Raw genomic sequence first — 19,725 nt, 5'->3', positions numbered from 1 at the left:
AGAGGGGGAGAGAGAGAGAGAGAGAGAGAGAGAGAGAGAGAGAGAGAGAGAATCCTAAGCAGGCTCTGTGCTGTGAGCACAGAGCTCGACGCGGGGCTCAAACTCACAAACCATGAGATCATGACCTGAGCCAAAATCAAGAGTTCGATGCCTAACCGACTAAGCCACCCAGGCACCCCAAACTTAGTGGTTTAAAATGACAACAACTGGGGCGCCTGGGTGGCTCAGTCGGTTAAGGTCTGACTCTTGATTTCAGCTCAGGTCCTGATCTCATGGTTTATGGGATCATGCCCCACATCGGGCTCTATGATGACAGCGTGGGGCCTGCTTGGGATTCTCTCTCTCCCTCTCCCTCTGTCTCTCTCTCTCTCTCTCTCTGCCCTTCTCCCTGCTTGCTCTCTTTCAAAATAAATACGCTTTAAAAAATAAAATGTTAACCACCATTTATTTTGCTCAGAAATCTGCAGCTTGGACAGATCTCAGTGAGGATAGCTCATCCTTGCTCCATACAATGTGGGGGGCCTGACCAGAGGTGGGACTCACTTTCAAGATGGCTCACTCACACGGCTGGCCAGAGGGTACTGGCTGTTGGGTAGAGCTCAGCCATGACTGTGGGCTGGGAGCCTTGGCTGCTCCAAAATGGAACTCTCCATAAGCTGTTTGGGCTTCTCACAGCATGGCAGCTGGGTTCCAAGAAAACAAGATTGAAGCTATGCTGGGTTTATATAATCTCGTCTCAGAAGCCACATGGTTTCACATCACCATGGTCACAAGCTTGCTCAGACTCAAGGGGAGAGGGCACAGACACTGCCACTTAATGGAAAGAGTACCAAGATCACATTAGAAGGGAGCGTGCAATCCACCACAAGGTTCCGGGGTGGCCCATCCCCGTGGCCCATCCCCCGTGGTCATCCCCGTGGCCCATCCCCCATGGTCATCCCCATGGCCCATCCCCCATGGTCATCTCCGTGGCCCATCCCCCGTGGTCATCCCTGTGGCCCATCCCCCATGGTCATCTCCGTGGCCCATTCCTGTGGTCATCCCCGTGGCCCATCCCCCATGGTCTTCCCCGTGGCCCATCCCCCATGGTCATCTCCGTAGCCCATTCCTGTGGTCATCCCCGTGGCCCATCCCCCGTGGTCATCCCCGTGGCCCATTCCTGTGGTCATCATTCTGGCTCCATCCCCTGTGACTGGCTGAGGCTTGTGATGTGGTTTTAGCCAGTGAATTGTGAGTTACTGAGGTCTTCAGAAGAGGGTATGTTTGCTCTTAAAAAGAGACACACAGAAGGAAATGGAATTTCTTTCGTGACTGGACATTAAACTGCACCTGAAAATGACATCCAGAATGAGGAGAGCATCTTGTGACCATTAGGGTTGCGGACGTTAAGGCAGCAGAGGAGAAATAAGAGATGTACGTTGGTCCCTGGTGATGTTATCAAGGCACTGAATTAATCCTGGAGTCATTGCGACCTGAGATAATAAATTTCCCTTGGTGCTTAAGCCAGTTGCATGAGATTTTTGTCACAATAAAAGCATCCTTGTTGATACAAACAGCTACCGTTTACTGAGCTATTACTACGTGCCCACAGCACATAGCACCACAACTCTGCCACTGAGCCCAGCACGGTACGTTTATCAGATTTAATCCTCACAGCAAACCCTCAAGGCAGGCACAGCGATTAGCCTCATCGTGTAGAGAGAAAACTGAAAATCAGAGACCACACGAACACTGCTCAGGTTTCCGCCGCAAGGGGGAGAGCTGGGATTTGAACCTGGGGTGGAAGCCCGTGTAATTCATCACTCTCCTCTAAAGCTGCCTCAGGGACTGTTGTCCACTGGCTCTCTGCCCCCCCCCCCGCCCCCTCCATTCAGAACCCCACTCCTATTTGCAAGTTGATTCAGACAGCAGCTGTTGCAGCCATGAATCAGATCTACTAGAAGCAACTGCAATCTTCAAACAATTCTATGAAGATACTTAAGGGCCACACTATAAAATCCAAACCAGATGTGATTTACCACCGAGCACGGCGGTTCCAGCTGGAAAGATGGGGGTTGCCGAGGAGAGCTCTCTCCGCTTTGAAACACCCTACACCTGCCTCCTCAAAAGTGAGATTCCAATGTAGATTGAGTACTGCTTACAGAATTTTTTTTGGTTGTGATAACAATCTTAAAAACACAGATCGAGTGCTTTGCTCAAGTGTTTAAAGCACACCTTTCATGGGGCGCCTGGGTGGCGCAGTCGGTTAAGCGTCCGACTTCAGCCAGGTCACGATCTCGCGGTCCGGGAGTTCGAGCCCCGCGTCGGGCTCTGGGCTGATGGCTCAGAGCCTGGAGCCTGTTTCCGATTCTGTGTCTCCCTCTCTCTCTGCCCCTCCCCCGTTCATGCTCTGTCTCTCTCTGTCCCAAAAATAAATAAACGTTGAAAAAAAAAAATTTAAAAAAAAAAAAAAAAGCACACCTTTCAGAAAAACAACAAATCTTCCTGGCAGTAAATGGAGCAGATCCATAAAGTGCTTGGATGATCTATACCCAGAGAATCTAGACAAAGCCACAGAGATAAGAATATCATCTGACAAAAGCAAAGAAACCAGCAGACGTTTAATGAAACCATGTGCATTGGGGCACCTGGGTGGCTCAGTCGGTTGAGCATCCGACTTCAGCTCAGGTCATGAACTCACGGCTTGTGAGTTGGGCTCTGTGCTGGGCTCAGAGCCTGGAGCCTGCTTCAGATTCTGTGTCCCTCTCTCGCTCTACTCCTCCCCCACTCATGCTCTCTCTCTCTCTCTCAAGAATAAATAAAACACATGAAAAAAAATGAGGGATGCCTGGGTGGTTCAGTCGGGTAAGTGTCCGACTTCAGCTCAGGTCATGATCTCACGGTTCGTGGGTTCGAGCCCCGTGTCAGGCTCTGTGCGGACAGCTCAGAGCCTGGAGCCTGCTTCGGATTCTGTGTCTCCCTCTCTTTCTCTGCCCCTCCCCCACTTACACTCTGCCTCTCTCTCTCAAAAATCAAATTAAAACATCAAAAAAAAATTTTTTTTAATGAAACTATGTGTACTAACTTCAAACAAGGCAGAAACACACATACTGACATCAGACACTATGACCATTCATTGTGGGGTCAAAAGAATCAAGGGTGACATTAAAATGGATAATGCCTGGTGGTTTGATCTAATAACTATCAGTTCAAATTCCGGACCTTGTCAGCTTCATTTCTGCAACTCCCTCAGTTATCTGCTTATTTAATTTATCAGTCAGAACGCTTTATGTTATATCTGGACAAAACCCCACTTTATAAGTTTCTTTAAAAATTTTTTTTAATGTTTATTTATTTTTGAGACAGAGAGAGAGCATGAACAGGGGAGGGTCAGAGAGAGAGAGGGAGACACAGAATCTGAAATAGACTCCAGGCTCTGAGCTGTCAGCACAGAGCCCGACGCGGGGCTTGAACTCATAAGCCGCGAGATCATGACCCGAGCCGAAGTCAGACGCTTAACCGACTGAGCCACCCAGGCGCCCCTATAAGTTTCTTTAAAATGAGAGTGTATTGTTTCAGGTAAATAAAATGTTCAAGGGCTTCAGGTACAGCTGAATCCAGGCACTCAAATGATATGATGAGGGCTCGGTCTCTTCCCAGGTCACGATTCTGTTTTTCTCTGTGTGGAATGAACGAAGGCAGCTGTATCTTTACCACATCTCAAGCCACACAAGACTCCACTTATCTTTCTTCTAACAATACAGCCACCGATCTCCACAATTCCCAGCACTTGTCTGAGATGAAGAGCCTGGGCTCCACATTCAACCGCATTTACTATCCCTCTCTGATCCCACAGGGTTACAGCATCCTATTCCAAGCCTCAGCTAGAGTCCGGGGATACACTCACCAGACTAAAGTAAGCAAGCAGTGATTTTACTGTTGCAGCTTTGAATTTAACAGGGCCGAGAGATGCGGGCTGGCTGCAAGAGGCAAAAATTAAATGGTGACCTTTTCAAAATTTGCTTTCTCCGATGCAAATGTTAGCCCGTGGCTGCAACCAGACATTTATCATGTCTGATTAGTAGATTTATAGTCAGACAATTCTAAACACACAGAAAACAGAAACATGCCCTCATGTAACTGTACCCAGCCCCCTTTCTTAACCAAGCTGCTTATATTTCATGGCTCAATGTGACCAGTCACTTGCCATGCCCCAGATACACAAATGTCCCATTAAGAATGACTGCCATCTACACGGCTGCTACTTGTTTCCACATCAATGCTGAGGAGCTGGGGGGAGGGAAGGTACGTCAGCGGAGAGAGCAAGAAACTGGCACAGAAAAGGGAAGGAAAAATCTAGAGTGTTAAGAGGGAGACATCAGAGACTGAAGGATTCCCGCTTGTCACGTTCATCATTCTTCAGGCTCCTCTGAGAATTTCCAAAAGTGACGGAGATTTGCCAAGGGTATTAAATTTCGTGGCCACCATCCCCTGTCTCCGCAGAGCCTGCACAGCCTCAGATTTGTTGGACAGTTGATTCCATCGAAATTTGGTGAACTAAGCATCGGCTGCTCCAAACTGGGATGCTATTCAATCCAAGCAATATTTATTGGGCATCGAGTGTCCCACGATTACTGTCCTGAGAGGAAATGAGAGAAGGGAGAAAAGGAAGAGATGGGGGTTGGGGGGGAGAAAGGGGGAAGACGGAAGAGGGCAGGGAAGGGAAGGGAAGAGGAGGGACAGTTAACGAGCATCTGTGTGATGTGTCACGAGGCTGTGTCGTGCAGTGGTTAAGGTCACAGCCTTCAGCCAGAGCCCAATCTCGATCTTGAACCCCGGCCCCACTGTTCCCCAGCTGTGTGACTCCTGACGGGTCACCAGACCTCTGTGAGCTTCCGCTGCCTTCTTTGTAAGATGGAGATAAACCTAAGCTCACGGTACAGGTGTCAGTGCAATGTGTGTGGACAGGTCGTGGATCCGGAGCTTACCCTGGGGCCTCAGCCCTTCGGTGTCCTCCAGCTGCCAGCATCTGCATCTTTGCGGGGCTCTCTGCAGCAGCACAGAAACCTCTCTGGCTGTGTAAGCAGAGCGAGCAGCGCCAGGCGTTAGCCGCACGCCCACCCGGGAGGGAACCTTTACTTTACCCCTTGGCCCACTCTGGAGGTGGGCCTAATGCGTCCCCTGTTTTTCCACCCTCCCTCCCTTTACCACTCACACTCTTGTAGCACCTCCCAAATAAACCACTTGCACAGGAATCCTTGCCTCGGGATCAGCGTCTTAACAGAGAGGCTCAGAGAGGCTGAGGCAATTGCCCAGGGACACACAGCTATTATAAATAAGGGCAGCTCTGAACTAGCCCCGTCTCATTCCCTAAAGGCTGTGATCACTTGCCATCTCTCCCTAAAACTAATGACACGTCCGCGTTGAGGGAGGGTAGCACCGATCAGAGGTTCTCCTAAGTACCCACGTTAAACGGAACACACTGCCGACCTCGGCCATCTCCTCCCCGTTCCACGGAGGACACGTTGCATTTCCTCTAACATCTCGAGTCTCCTCATCCCAACACAGGGCAAGGTGGTAATCCTCTGCAATCCCCATCTTAAGGTACTTGAATAGGTGATTAAGGGAGCACTTCCGGAGACCCATTCCCCAAAACAACGATCCCATGAGACGTTGGTATTAAAAAAAAAAAATAGTAACAGTTCTGGGAGTAAAACCAGTTGGGACAGTTCTGGACTTGCTAACCCCCTCTTGGGGCCTTACAACACCATGAAGACATTAAAGCATAAAAGGGTCTAAGAAATCCTGTGGAAACAACTCTGTTTAACCCAGTGCTTTCCAGGTGTTTTTTTTTTTCCCCACTATAAAACCCTTTTCAGGTTGTCATTTATCAAGTTCCCTGTAAAACCAGGTTCTGTAGAACATTTTGACAAATACTAGATAAGGGGTCGATCGGAGGTAGAGGCCATCACCTTGCTTGTTATGTAGGATTTAATTAACCTGGGGGGGTATCTAATAAGCGTGTGTGGATCTGGCCATGGGGATACGATGTGATTGGGTTTATGTAGCACACTTACGGCCAATAGATCCATCCGGGAATATTATGATGCCACCGGCAGGTACTTACTATGTATATCGCGACATGCCGATAAGCCAAAGGATGTGGGAGAACCCGGTGGACCTCTGGAACAGACCATGAAAAACTCTGTCCCCAGGGGGCGACTGGGTGGCTCAGTCGGTTGAGCGTCTGACCTCGGTTCAGGTCACGATCTCGCGGTCCGTGAGTTCAAGCCCCGCATCGGGCTCTGTGCTGACGGCTTGGAGCCTGGAACCTGCTTTGGATTCTGCGTCTCCCTCTCTCTCTGCCCCTCCCCCATTCATGCTCTGTCTCTCTGTCTCAAAAATAAATAAACGTTAAAAATTTAAAAAGCACAAGGCATGTACTGGTCTGAGCAGAGCACTGGAGAACTGGAGCGAGCTTTAGAGACCCGCAAACACCCAGCAAAGACCCTCTCTCCGTGGCCTCGCCTGGAGGACCGAATGTGATTTGAAAAGAGAACAGTGTTCTCTACGCGATGCCTGGGGCTCTGTAATGCCGGCCGTCTCACGTACCACGTGCGGGGGGCACACATCCCACATCGGGGGAGACACTCCACAAATTCATCGTATGTATGAGTCGCCAAGGAAACAGCGACAGACATGGATGTCACCCACTCAAACCGGCGACCCGTTTATTTTTTAAATTGGCACTGAACACGACCATCACCGCCAGCCCTGAGAATCCTGTCCTTTGGGCAGACGGCACTTCCTTCCTGCTGGACTCGGAACGTGGAGACCGTCTTTCAGACGGACAATCAGGGAGCAGAGAAGTTCAAGCAGGGTGAGTCTGGGCGGGGGAGGGAAGTCAAGAGAGATCCAGATAACTCGCTGAGGGTCACCTGGCTGAACGGAGATGTGGATGGACCTCACCCCAGGTTTTGAGACATTCATAAATTCTCAGCTTCGAGAAACATGTAGTCTCTAAGCTCAAAGTCATCACCAAAGATTTGTTGTCTCTCAACGAAAAACATGAGTCCTCATGAAAACAAAGATAACATGACTCACAATTGCTATTTTAGGCGTTTGGGTTTTTTTGTTGTTGTTGTTTTAAGTTTTATCTATTCATTTTGAGAGAGAGAGAGAGCGAGTGGAGGAAGGGCAGAGAGAAAGGGGGAAAGAGGATCTGAAGAGGGCCCCCTGCTAACAGCCCAGAGACTGACGGGCTTGAACTCACGAACCGTGAGATCATGACCTGAGCCGAAGACGGACGCTTAACCACTGAGCCACCCAGGCGTCCCAACAATCACTGTTTTGAAAGATGATTCATGAAGATCAAGTGTTTAAATATAAGCTCCTTCAAATGGCCTAAAGGCCCACGCGATTCAGCCCTGTCCCTCTCGCAGACTTCGCCTCTCCCCTCCCCTAGTCCCCATGCTCCGGCCGCACTGGCCAACAGTTATAGGGGGCTGTCCTGTGGCTCCAGGGGTCTTAGCGGCGCCCATGGCCTCTACCTGCTAGATGCCACCAGCACCAGCTCCCTCAATTAGGACCATTAAAACTGTCTCCAGGCATGGCCCAATGTGCCCTGGAGGGGAAGGAGACCAATGACACCCTCTGTTGTACCTTGTGTGTGTGTGTGTGTGTGTGTGTGTGTGTGTGTGTATAAAAGCTGATCTCGAATGCCTCTAAGAGAGGCATTCTAAACATGTTCAGCCCTCCAAGGAGGGGGGGTTCTATCACTTGGAGGACCCCTTGGGCTTTATTCACTGTGACAGATTTGGGGCACACAGGCTCGCGCCCAGGCTGGGGCGGGCTGGCTTTGCGTGTGTGAGAAAGGGGGAGGGACTGGATGGGGCGTTTCAAGAAAGAGTTGGAGGAGTCAGAGGCTGGACCCCTCACCCCAGTGGGAAGGGAAACTCAATGGCAGGTCGTTGCAAAGAGAAGAACGGAAATGTCCGACGAGGACTTTTTCTTTGAGGTGTCAATACAGGTTTGTGTTTTGCAAGGCGGCCTCTGTGTCACAACGAAATCTCCAGCAAAGTCCACACTGCTCAGTAATGCTTTCGTGTGACGGGTTTCCCTCGGGGACCCTGAAGAGACACCATGCTTTGTGTCTAAGCTGCCACGAACTTAAAACAGAAACAACACGAGCAGAGGCAGAGGCCAGAGGACAAGGGGGCGGTGGTTATCGGAGTTGCCCTCTGAGCCGCGGTAGAAATTCTACAGACAGAGGCAGGTTGGGGGCAAGGCAGCTCCCACATCGCCCTGTTTCCTCCCCGGAATATCCCCCCACCCGCCACACCTGTCCACCCTGCCAGTCTGTCAGGCCAGCCGGGTGTCTGCTTAGCCATCACTCCCCACCCCAGGAACTGGGTGCACCATGTCATAATAACCTGTCGCATGTCTGTCTCCCCTCCCCCACTGCCAACTGAGAGAGAATGGTGACAAGGACTGTGTCTGTCTGTTCACCCCTGTAGCTCCTCTGCCTACCTGGCCCCGAGGGAGCCGTCGAAAACTGTTCAGCACTGCACGCCCCACTGGCCAGAACAACAGGAGATACGGAGAGGAAGCAGATGCCGTTGGTGTCCTAAAACCTCCTAGAACCCCAGAAGCTCTTTGCCAGGCGGGTACGCCATCCCCCAGCTGCCAAGGGCTTACAGCCGCACCCTTCTCCAAAGAATTGTGCTCCAAATGGGAGCTCGCCCAAGAGGCCACACCCTAAGCCACCCTGGCAGCCTGCAGCCAACAGCTGGCTGACGTGGTGGTCCAGAAGGCTGGCCCCCTGTCTCAAGACGCACCAACTCTGGAGGGCAATTTATGCTCCAGAGCTCCCCGCACGGATCAGGCTGAAGAGCTCTCCTCCTGGGCTTTTTTTTTCTTCCTGCTTTCCCTAGCTTTTCACACTCCCTTTCTTCTGAGAACTATTCCCTCAAAAAAAAAAAATCACTTGAACAAGAATCCCCACCTTAGAGAATCCCAAAATGGGAATAAATCATTGTGGCATTAGAAAAGGAGAGGAAGTCTGGACAAAGCATCATGGTATCGCTCCCATTCTGCCTAGCACATACGGGCTCCTTAAAGATTTGTGAGATGACTGGATGGATGGACAGACAGGAGGATCCATTACCCTATGAGGGCAAAAAACCAGCATACTGACTTCATACCTAAAGAAGTGGTAAAAGACCATCAGAGAAACCGGGTCTGAATCTTTCTCTAGCTGTGTGAACCTGGGCAAATTACAATACATCTCTGAGCCTCAGTTTGCGCATCTGTAACATGATACCCATTTCATAGGGTTGTTGTAATAAGCCAGTGATTTAATGTATCTGTAAAGCTCTCAGCACAGTGCCTGGCACATAATAAGCCCTTGATAGACAGCATCTGGTATTACTACCATCAACTTTTTTCATCTTTTTAACGTCTATTTATTTTTGAGAGAGAGTCAGAGCATGAGTAAAGGAGGGGCAGAGGGAGAGGGAGACAGAATCTGAAGCATTCCGAGCTGTCAGCACAGAGCCTGACACGGGGCTCAAACCCATGAACCGTATGGATCGTGACCTAGCCGGAGTTGGACACTTAACTGATTGAGCCACCCAGGCGCCCTGAATCCTTTTTTTTTTTTTCCTAATGTTTATTTATATTTTGAGTGAGTGAGAGAGAGAGAGAACAAGCAGGGGAGGGGCAGAGAGAGAGAGAGAGAGAGAGAGAGAGAGAGAGAGACAGAATCCGAAGCAGGCTCCAGGCTCTGAGCTGAGCTGTCAACATAGAGCCTGATGTGGGGCTCGAACTCACAAACCGAACTGCAAGATCATGACCTGAGCCAAAGTCAGACACTTAACTGACTGAGCCACCCAGACGCACCCCCCCATCATTTTTATTATTACTATGGACCCAACTGAGAGTCAAATACAAAGTACCTTCCCCTATTGCATCACAAAATAGTCAAACAAGCTAACTCCGGTTTAAAAAAAAAAAAAGCAATCATCAGTAGCTAATTGTTCAAAAGGGAGAGATTAAGCTCAAGGAAGCGAGCTTTTCCTTGTTGTGATAAAATGAAACCCAACAGAGAAAACCAGGTTGATTTCTTGGGGAAAGAAAGTAATAATCTCATCACCGGGAGATACCCTCTATGAGCTCGATGAGCCTGAGACCTCCAGGGAAGCGTTTATCAAGGAGAATTTTAACACCCTGGCCTTTTCATCTAGAGCCGGTCGATAAGCATCTCCAGGTCCCTCTTAGGTTGTGATGAGTTGTTTTCATTATTTATGATTTGCTTCATACTGATGTGGTAAAGTTTTCACAAAATCCCTAAGTGTCAGGAATTAACAGCATAGAAAGTTCTGAAAGTACGAGGCATTGCACCAAGCCTTGACGGCAAGCAAAAATAAATGGCACACTGTTTCTCTCTTCGACCCACCCCTACTGCTACACCAGGGTCCAAGCCACCATCAGGAGCCTCCGCCCTCGTCTCTCTGCTTCCTCCCTCACCCCACTGCAGTAGATACCCGTCACAGAAGCCTCAGGAATCCTAAACGTTAAGCTGTAAAGTCTGATGCTGTCACTCCTCTGCTCTAAAGCCTCCTGTGGCTCCCCATCTTAATCAGAGTTAACGGCCCAAGTCCTACAGTGGCCCCAAGGTCCTACCCAATCTGTCCCCCACCACCTCCCTGACTTTGCCTCTTATCACTCTCCCCCTTGCTTGCTCTACCTCCAACCAGATTGGTTTCTTTGCTTTTGCCTAAATATTCCAGATATACTTCAAACCTCAGGGCCTTTGCACTTGCTGTTCCCTCTGCCTGGGATGCTCTTCCCCAGTTACTAACATGCCTCATCTTCCCACTTCTTTTTTTTTATTATTTTTTTTAATGTTTATTTCTTTTTGAGAAAGCGGGAGACAGAGCACGAGCAGGGGAGGGGCAGAGAGAGAGGGAGACACAGAATCTGAAGCAGGCTCCAGGCTCTGAGCTGTCAGCACAGAGCCCGACGCGAGGCTCCGACTCATGAACTGTGAGATCGTGACCTGAGCCCAAGTGAGATGCTTAACTGACTGAGCCACCCAGGTACCCCTCATCTTCCCACTTCAAATCTCTGCTCAAATGACAGACACCTTGTCAGTAAAGACTCCCCTGACTTCCCTAAATGGAAGACACACCCACTGCTCCTCCACACTCCCTGTTTCTCTTTTCTCAGTTCAACTTCCCCCACCCCAGCACCTTCTTAATCCCCGCCCATTCAATATGAGTATCTGCCCCACCAAAAGGTCAGCACCATGTGAACAGGAATCTCTGTATTTTATTCCCTGTTATAACCCCAGCACCTAGAAGAGTGTGTGGCACAATAAATAGTAGACTAAACATAATACGTACTCTAAATATAAATAGTATCAGTATAATATTTAACATACATAAATGCATATATATTTAAGTTATAATGTATGCATTTATAATTATGCATCACAATTATAACATATATACATGGTACACAGTATGTTCATATCAGAAAATGTCACATATATGTGTCTTAGTTTGGCCAGCTATAACAAAAATATCACACACTGGGGAGTTTAGTAAAATTTTATTTTTCACAGTTCTGGCGGCTGGGAAGTTCAGGATCATGGCAGATTCTATGTCTGGTAAGGACTCCCCTCCTGGCTCAGAGATGCCCATCTTCTCCCTGTGTCCTCAAATGGCAGAAGGGACACAGGAGCTCTCTGGGACCTGTTTTGTAAGGACACTAATCGCATTCATGAGGGCTCCACCCTTATGGCCTAGTCACCTCCCAAAGGCCCCACCTCTTAATAGCATCACCTGAGCGTTAGAATTTCTTTTTTTTTTTTTCAACGTTTATTTATTTTTGGGACAGAGAGAGACAGAGCATGAACGGGGGAGGGGCAGAGAGAGAGGGAGACACAGAATCGGAAACAGGCTCCAGGCTCCGAGCCATCAGCCCAGAGCCTGACGCGGGGCTCGAACTCACGGACCGCGAGATCGTGACCTGGCTGAAGTTGGACGCTTAACCGACTGCGCCACCCAGGCGCCCCGAGCGTTAGAATCTCAACACACGAATTCAGGGGGCACACAAACATCAGCCCACAACAATACATAATACATAGTAACGCATGCAATACATAATAATATATAAAATATATTATCTAAAATTCAAGTAAGTTAAAAATAAAATATATCACCTACAGTAGCAATATATAATTTCAAGATAATATTAATATATAGTATATAAGTAGTACTATTGAAAAGTAGCTGCTTAGTAAATATTCACGGAAGGAATCCATTAATTGTGGAAATTCATGCCCAGAACAACTCTTGAGAGCACTGAGCCTCCCTTCCCTCAGGCACCAGCCCCACCAACTCCCCACCAGCACCCCGCGCCCCTCCTCCCCGCCCCCCCAGGTCTGTGTTAGTGCCAGTCTCCTTGCCCGGAAAGCTCTCTCTGCCCACATGTCCAAATCCTAGTCCGGCTGTCCCTCTAGCCCCAGTTCAAGTACACAAGTCGTCTGAGACACTTGTCTCATTATCCCAGCCTCCGTGACAATTCCCTTGGCTAACGGAGGCCGCACTTGCCCTGTCTGCCAGGCAAGCTGGCACGCGATCATGTCCAATTTAACACTTCATCACTTCTCTGATCACTCTGTGTGTATTAATCATGCCTGCCTCTACCCAGTAGAACTCGATAAATGCGGGTGGTTTTGTTCTGAGATCAGAGACCAAGCTACATGATTTGTCCCTCACATTTTCTTATGGCGCCTAGACCCAGAGTAAGATTTCGGCGAACATATCCTGAAACTTCAAATGCCCTAGGGTAGAATAAATTCAGCAAATATGCACTCCCTCCCGGCCCCTACCCCCATCGAAGGAGTGTGTTTCCCTCCCCCTTGGATGCTGGGAGCGACCATGAACCTGCTCGGGCCTGTGGAATATAAACAGAAATGACAAGCTGACATGGGCTCTCACAGTATCCCTATGGCTGCTGTGTGGAGAGCGGGCTGGCGGAGGGCGAGTGGGTTGGCCCCGGGCGATAGCGCGTGTGGCAAAAGTGATCAGATCCTAGAAATGGCTTCCGTGTGGAGCAGACAGGACTGGCGGGTGGACTGGATGGGGGATGTGGGGAGGAGGAGGGGAATCAAGGTGACTCCACGTGTGGAGCCAGGGAAGCTGGAAGCAGGGAGTTGCCATCTGATGTGGGGAAGACTGTGGATGGAGCAGGGGTTGGTTTGGAGACTGTCTGATTCTGAACAAAATTAGGTTTGTGGTTCCTACCGGACACGCCGGAGGAAGGGGCAGAGGAGGCAGAGGGGCAGAGGCTGTGTACGTCTAGAGTTGAGCAGACTCCACTCAGGCTGGAGACACACATTTCGAAGTCACACGCTGAATGGTACTTTAAGTCAGATTTAGGTGGAGAAGAACAAGGGTCGAAGGGAGGACCGAATCCTGGGATGGCACACTGCTTAGAGGTAGAGGAACCAGCTAAGGAGCCTGAGAAGGAGCAGCCAGGGAGGCAGAAGGAAAGCCAGGAGGATGTGCTGTCCTCACGCCAACTGAAAACTTGGCAAGTGTAATGGGTATTTGTAACTTGCCTCCTCAGCATCCATCCCCCTTCCTTCAGAAATTGCCTCTCTCGCTAGGAGAACTACTCCTTCCTTACTCCGACCACCTGATCTAGGTGGGGCTCTACTCCCAGCTCTGAGCACAGAGGATCATGACCCACAGCTGGCCAAGTAAAAATGCTGCATTTCACTGGCCGGCAACTGGCTTAGCGACGAGCATGGGACTTCAGCCAAATTAATCAGACTGCGTCTCAGGACTTCTGCAGAAGCAATTGGGACATGATTTTCAGCAGGATTTGAGATTTGTAGGGAAGCAACCACCTTACCACCATGAGGGCAGCTTATCTGTGAATGAAGCCCACACAAAGAAAATAGAGTCTGGAGGTGGAGAAAGTGGATCCTGGTAACGTCACTGGAACCTGGATCAAGCCGCACCTGAAGCCTAGACTTTTGAGTTGTATGACCTTTTTGGTTTATGCCAGTTTGGTTGGATTGTTTTTGTAACTTGAATGAAATAATTATTTTTTTTAATGTTTCTTTATTTTTGAGACAAAGAGAGCACCCACAAGCTGGGAAGGGGCAGAGAGAGGGAGGGAGGCAGAGAGTCTGAAGTAGGCTCCTTGCTGTCAGTGCAGAGCCCAGTGCAGGGCTCAAACTCAAGAACCATGAGATCATGACCTGAACCAATGTCAGACGCCTAACTGACTAAGCTATCCAGGCGCCCCAGAAAAAATAATTCTGACTAATTCAGCAAGGGAATGGACAAGATCATTAGGATGTACCCATCCTATAGAATATTACTAGGTAAATCTATACTTACTGGCCTGGAAATATGTCCATCATCATTAGTAAGAAAAAAAAGCAAATTATACTTCACTCCCACTATGCTTGCTATAATCAAAAAGATAAACAGTAATAATTGTTAGGGAGGATGTGGAGAAACTGGAACTCTTACACAGTGCTGATACAGCCTTCGAAAAACAATTTAGCAGTTCCCCAGTTTCTATCTTCTATCAAAGATAGAAATTACCATAAGACCCAGCAATTCCACACCTAGGCATATGTCCAAGGGGACTGAAAACATATGCCCACGGGATGCCTGGGTGGCTCCGTCGGTTAAGCATCCGACTCTTGATTTCAGTTCAGGTCATAATTTCATGGTTAGTGGGTTCGAGCCCCGCGTCGGACTCTGCACGGACAATGCGGAGACTGCTTTGGGTTCTCTCACTCTCCCTCTCTCTCTGCCCCTCCCCCCGCTCATTCATGTGCTCCCTCTGTCTCTCTCTCAAAATAAATAAACAAACCTAAAAAAAAGAAAACATGTGCCCACACAACGACCTGTACACAAATGTTCAGTAATAGTGTTAGCAGCATTAGGGGCGCCTGGGTGGCTCAGTGGGTTAAGCTCAGGTCATGACTTTAGCTCAGGTCATGATCTCACGGTTCGTGGGTTCGAGTCCCACATCGGGCTCTGTGCTGACAGTTCCGAGCCTGGAGCCTGCTTCAGATTCTGTGTCTCCCTCTCTCTCTGCCCCTCCCCTGCTATCACTCTGTGTGTGTGTGTGTGTGTGTGTGTGTGTGTGTGTCTGTCTGTCTCTCTTTCACAAATAAACGAACATTAAAAAACAGATAAAAATTTAAAAAATAGTGTTAGCATTATTCATAATCGCCAAAAAGTGAAAACAACCCAAATGTTCATCGTCTGATAAACAGATAAATCGAACGTGGTCTATCCGCACAATGGAATGTTATTCTGCCACAGAAAAGAAGGAAGTGTGGACATCTGCTACAACACGGATGAACCTCGAAGACAAGACTCTCAGTGAAATCAGCCAGACGCAAGAGATCATATATCGTATGATTCCATTTATACGAAATGTCTAAACGAGGCGAATCGATGGAAACAGAAGATAAATCAGGGGTTTACCAGGGGCTGGGGAAGGGTGAGGGGAAATGGGGAGTGACTGCCCATGAGCACTGGTTTCTTTCAGAGAGGATGAAAATGTTGTAAGTTTAGATTGTGTTGGTTTAGATGAGAGTTACATAACCCTGTGAATATACTAAAAACATTGTACACTTTAAATGGGTGAATTGTAGGGTTACGCGGCTTATGTCTCAATGAAGCTGCTCTTTAAAAAAGCAAACTGTGGGGGCGCCTGGGTGGCTCAGTCGGTTAAGCGTCCGACTTCAGCTCAGGTCACGATCTCGCGGTCCGTGGGTTCGAGCCCCGCGTCGGGCTCTGGGCTGATGGCTCAGAGCCTGGAGCCTGCTTCCCATTCTGTGTCTCCCTCTCTCTCTGCCCCACCCCCGTTCATGCTCTGTCTCTCTCTGTCTCAAAAATAAAAAACTAAAAAAAAAAAAAAAAAAAAGCAAATTGTGGAACAATGTGTGTAGCAGAATCTCACCTTGCTAATAAATAAATCTGATAAACGGCAAACGAACTACAAGTCTGAGTCTCTGTGTTACAAGAGACTGTGCCATTTAGTTGCACAGAATTCCTCTTGAGATGAGCAGTGGATCTGCAAGGAAGAAACATGTCAGCAAGTGACTTACGGAGGGTAGGAGCCCAAGGCGTGCCCAAATAGCAAGATGTGGTCCCTAAGCTGCCACCTAAGGGGGTGGGTCCTGTTAACTGGAGGGTCCCTTGCGAGGGGCAGCCTGGAATGAACACGGGGTCTGGTGCTCTGTGGGGATGCTCTGCGCAGTAGAAGGAAGGGGACTTGGGGATTCAGGGGGGATGTGGAGGAGGAGGTGAGCCTGGGCATTGCTAGAGGGAACAGACAGAGAAGCAGCAGCCCCAGCAGTGACAGGGCCAAGGGCAGGGCTCAATGCTGGCTGGGGTATGCCTTTGAGGGATACTAGAATGCGCCACCCTCAAAATATGCCTCTTTCAATGATTTTGAGCCACAGGCCATTAAGAACAAGCAGACACAGGAAAAGCTCTAAACCCAGGGCACATGTTTTCTCTTTGCAAAGGAAATTTCCATTCGTAGAGATGGCTCCCTCCCCTTAACTCTGGCCAGTGATGAAGGCACCCTTAAATCCGCAAAACGACCCTTACTCAACAACCCTTGTTGGCCATACTTCACCTGCTCACCTTCCCCAACTGGCCTCCCCCTCAAAAAAGCCCCAAACTAGCCCCTTTTCCTTGAGCCGAAGATGGTCTCTCAGCCCAGCTCTAACTGGGCATGGCCACGTGCTACATGCACGGTGCCCGTGTTAATAAACGTGTTTGTTTTTCTCGCGTTAATCTGTCTCTCGTTCCAGAGCCCCGGCTGCGAACCGAGAAGGGAAGAAGGAAAAGATTCCGTGTCCTCCCCAACCCTTTGCAACGTAATCCCTGCCTGTGGCTCCTCTAAGAGGGTCCCAGTTAAGTCACTAGAGCTTTTGTGCACGTGGAGAGATTCTTCTGTAAGAACTCAAAGATGTGCTAGGTTGCACACTTGGCCTGGGGACAACCACAAATCACCCCAAGATCTGGGAGCTGACATCAGGGATACACATAGAGGCAAGTATTGAAAAAACTCAGGGAGGAGAAAGTCCCACACGGGTCATAGTGGTTTCCTCTGGAGGTAGGACTGACAGCAAGGGGCACGGGGACTTTGATTTGTTCCTGTTACATACTTCTGTCTTGTTTGAACTTGTCGCAACGAACATGAACTATTCTGTCCTTCTGCAAAGGTAAAAAAAAAACAAAAAAGGGCGACTCAAATGCCACCTCCTCCAGGAAGCCTCAGAGGCAGATAATTGCAATAAAGCTGCTTCTTCTGCTGTTTCGGTGCCACTTGAGGGGAACTGACTGTTCTGGTTGCCCCGGAGAGCAGAGGTTGCTCGTTTTGTCTCCCTGATACTGAGCCTATCAAAGGCACCCAGTAATGCTATCTGGGGAATGAATGAATGAATGGGTGCTGAGTGAGTGAGTGAATGAATGAGCACAGCTATGCCCACCAGCAACACTGGGTCCCACCAGCCTTTGCCCAAGCTCGTCCCACGGAGCCGGCTGAATGACAAGAGTGGCCATTTGGGGACGCTGGGCACACCCCCTGCAGGTGCCTGAGATTAATTACGCTGGCTGCCTCAACACCTCCCGGGCTCGGACTTGCGAGGCTTAATTACATGCAGGGGGGCGCACGCTCCCAAACCCAGACACCAGAGTCTCCCGTGTTATTCTCTGCCCCCTCTGTCTTCTCCTTCCGACACCTCCAGCTCCCTAAGGAAAGCAAGGGACAAAGGTGGGGCAGAAATGTGTTTCAAACAGGGAGGGAGACAGGACTCGGCTGCAGGGGGCACCTCCACTTGGCCTCAGACGTCAGGGCTCCCGAGGGGGAGAATGTCTTCTTGTATTTTTGGGAAATGGCTCAGCCAGCGGTGATGGTGGGGAGCTGGGTGTTTGCCCGGAGTCAGATCTGCATTACAAACGCCTCTCTAAGCACCCGTCCTCCGCACCACACGCCCCCTCCCGCAAGGAAGATGGGATGTTTTTGATAAGGTCTATTCTCCCGGCTGAGCTGAGAGGGACCGAAGCCATATCTGTCTCCACCAACCTCCTGGATTTTGCCTACTGGATCAGCATCTGACTGATGATGCCCCCCATGCACCACTCTGGGTGACTAATTAAGAGATCAAGTGGGAGGGGAAAAGAGAACGTTGTAGGAGATCAACAGAAAAGCAGAACCAGGTTCAAATCCCAGCTTTACCACTGTGCGAAGTGGCTGTGTAGCCTCGAACAAATTGATTAACTTCTCTGAGCTTCAGTGCCACTATCTTTTTTTTTTTTTTTAATCCTCCCAAGGCCTGGTGCCCAGAAACTTTTACCCTCCCAAACTTTTGTCTTGGAATTAAGGCATCATCATCATCGAGAATCCTCTTCTAAGATGCCTTTAAAATGTCTCCAACTCAGCCTTCAACATGTGAGAATGGATCCATGTACCAGAGAAAAACAACCAGTTTAGTAGGGTCCTGATGGCCAGAGACAATAGACAGGTAAGTTTTGATTGGGGGAGGAAAAAAAAAAGAGGAAGAAGCCCAAAGAAGTTGATCCCAGAGGAAAGGAGAATAAGGTTGATGCCCGAGAGGGTCCTGGGGACAGCATCCAGCCCTCGGTTTCCCCATCTCAAACAACAGACGACATAGAGTCAACTCGATTAAGTTCCTACGAGCTTCCAGGCATCATGCTAAGGATATCACAGGTTGTCTTTCACGTTTACAGAAACCCCATCTACAGATGATAAAAACGAGGCCCGAAAAGGTTAAGTAACTTACTCAAGGTCACAACACCAGTAGGTACATGGTGGGGGAGTCAGCTTGAAAGTCCGGAGTCTTCAGTTGGCAACAGCGGATTAGGGACGGTTCTCCAGAGGCCCCTGGGGTCCTCGGACCGAGTGAGGGAACGTGGGACACGACAAAAGCAGGGAGCGAGCATGCAAAGAAGTCACAAAACCACAGGCCCAGCCGCCACCACCTGCAGCTGGGGGTCTCAACGGAGACACAGCATCCTGGCAGGAGCGGGGCCCCGAGAAGGGCTGGCTGGCACGGACACCCTTCCCTCCTCTGCTCCCTCTGGCTCCAGGTGGCCCAATGCTCCCAAAACTGTTACCATGGAGACCAGTCTCCAGTGACCAGAGCAGGGAGCTGGGGCTGGTGGCAGGAGGCTGAGGGAAAGGGCTGGCACCGGGTCTGGGGAGCGAGCGCTGGGGGCCCCGGGGAGGTGGTGCCAGGGTTTGCCAGATGGCTGGGGGCAGGGGGCCAGCCCATCTCCATAAGGCAGGTCCCCAGCGATGCCAGGGTCTGCCAGACTCTCCACAAAGCTACCGAGAAAAACAACAACCAAAAGCACAGAAACACATTTTCCTGTCCCTAGTCACGCCTTAGCCATTTGTGCAGCACCTACTGTGTGCCAGATCCCATGCAAGATGGAACAGAAGGAATGCACAGGTCCTCTGAAACTCATCCGTGATTCCCCATTATAGAATGAGTCCCCCCAAATCGAACAGCCTAAGAACCCCCAGTAGAGAGGATATGGATTGGCCCAATGAGAAGTTGTTCCCAGGGTTGGCTGTTATTTGGGGGTTCTTTACCCGTCATGCTTATTTGCATATTAGCACTAATACTAATAAATATCAGTGTCAGTGGTGGTAAGAGCTGAC

The 19,725-nt window shown here is 49.6% G+C and overlaps 1 protein-coding gene across 1 annotated transcript in view; it reads right to left on the bottom strand.

Moving 5' to 3' along the window:
- The window catches only part of RPH3A (rabphilin 3A), a 273,122-nt gene that overhangs the window by 224,870 nt on the left and 28,527 nt on the right, over nt 1-19,725 (bottom strand). The window lies entirely within an intron of this gene.

This window comes from Prionailurus bengalensis, chromosome D3 (genome assembly GCF_016509475.1).
Source record: "Prionailurus bengalensis isolate Pbe53 chromosome D3, Fcat_Pben_1.1_paternal_pri, whole genome shotgun sequence".
In the NCBI taxonomy this organism is placed as follows: Eukaryota; Metazoa; Chordata; class Mammalia; order Carnivora; family Felidae; genus Prionailurus; species Prionailurus bengalensis.
The sequence above is the reverse complement of the archived record's forward strand: the minus strand, read 5'-3'. Positions and strand labels throughout refer to the sequence as shown.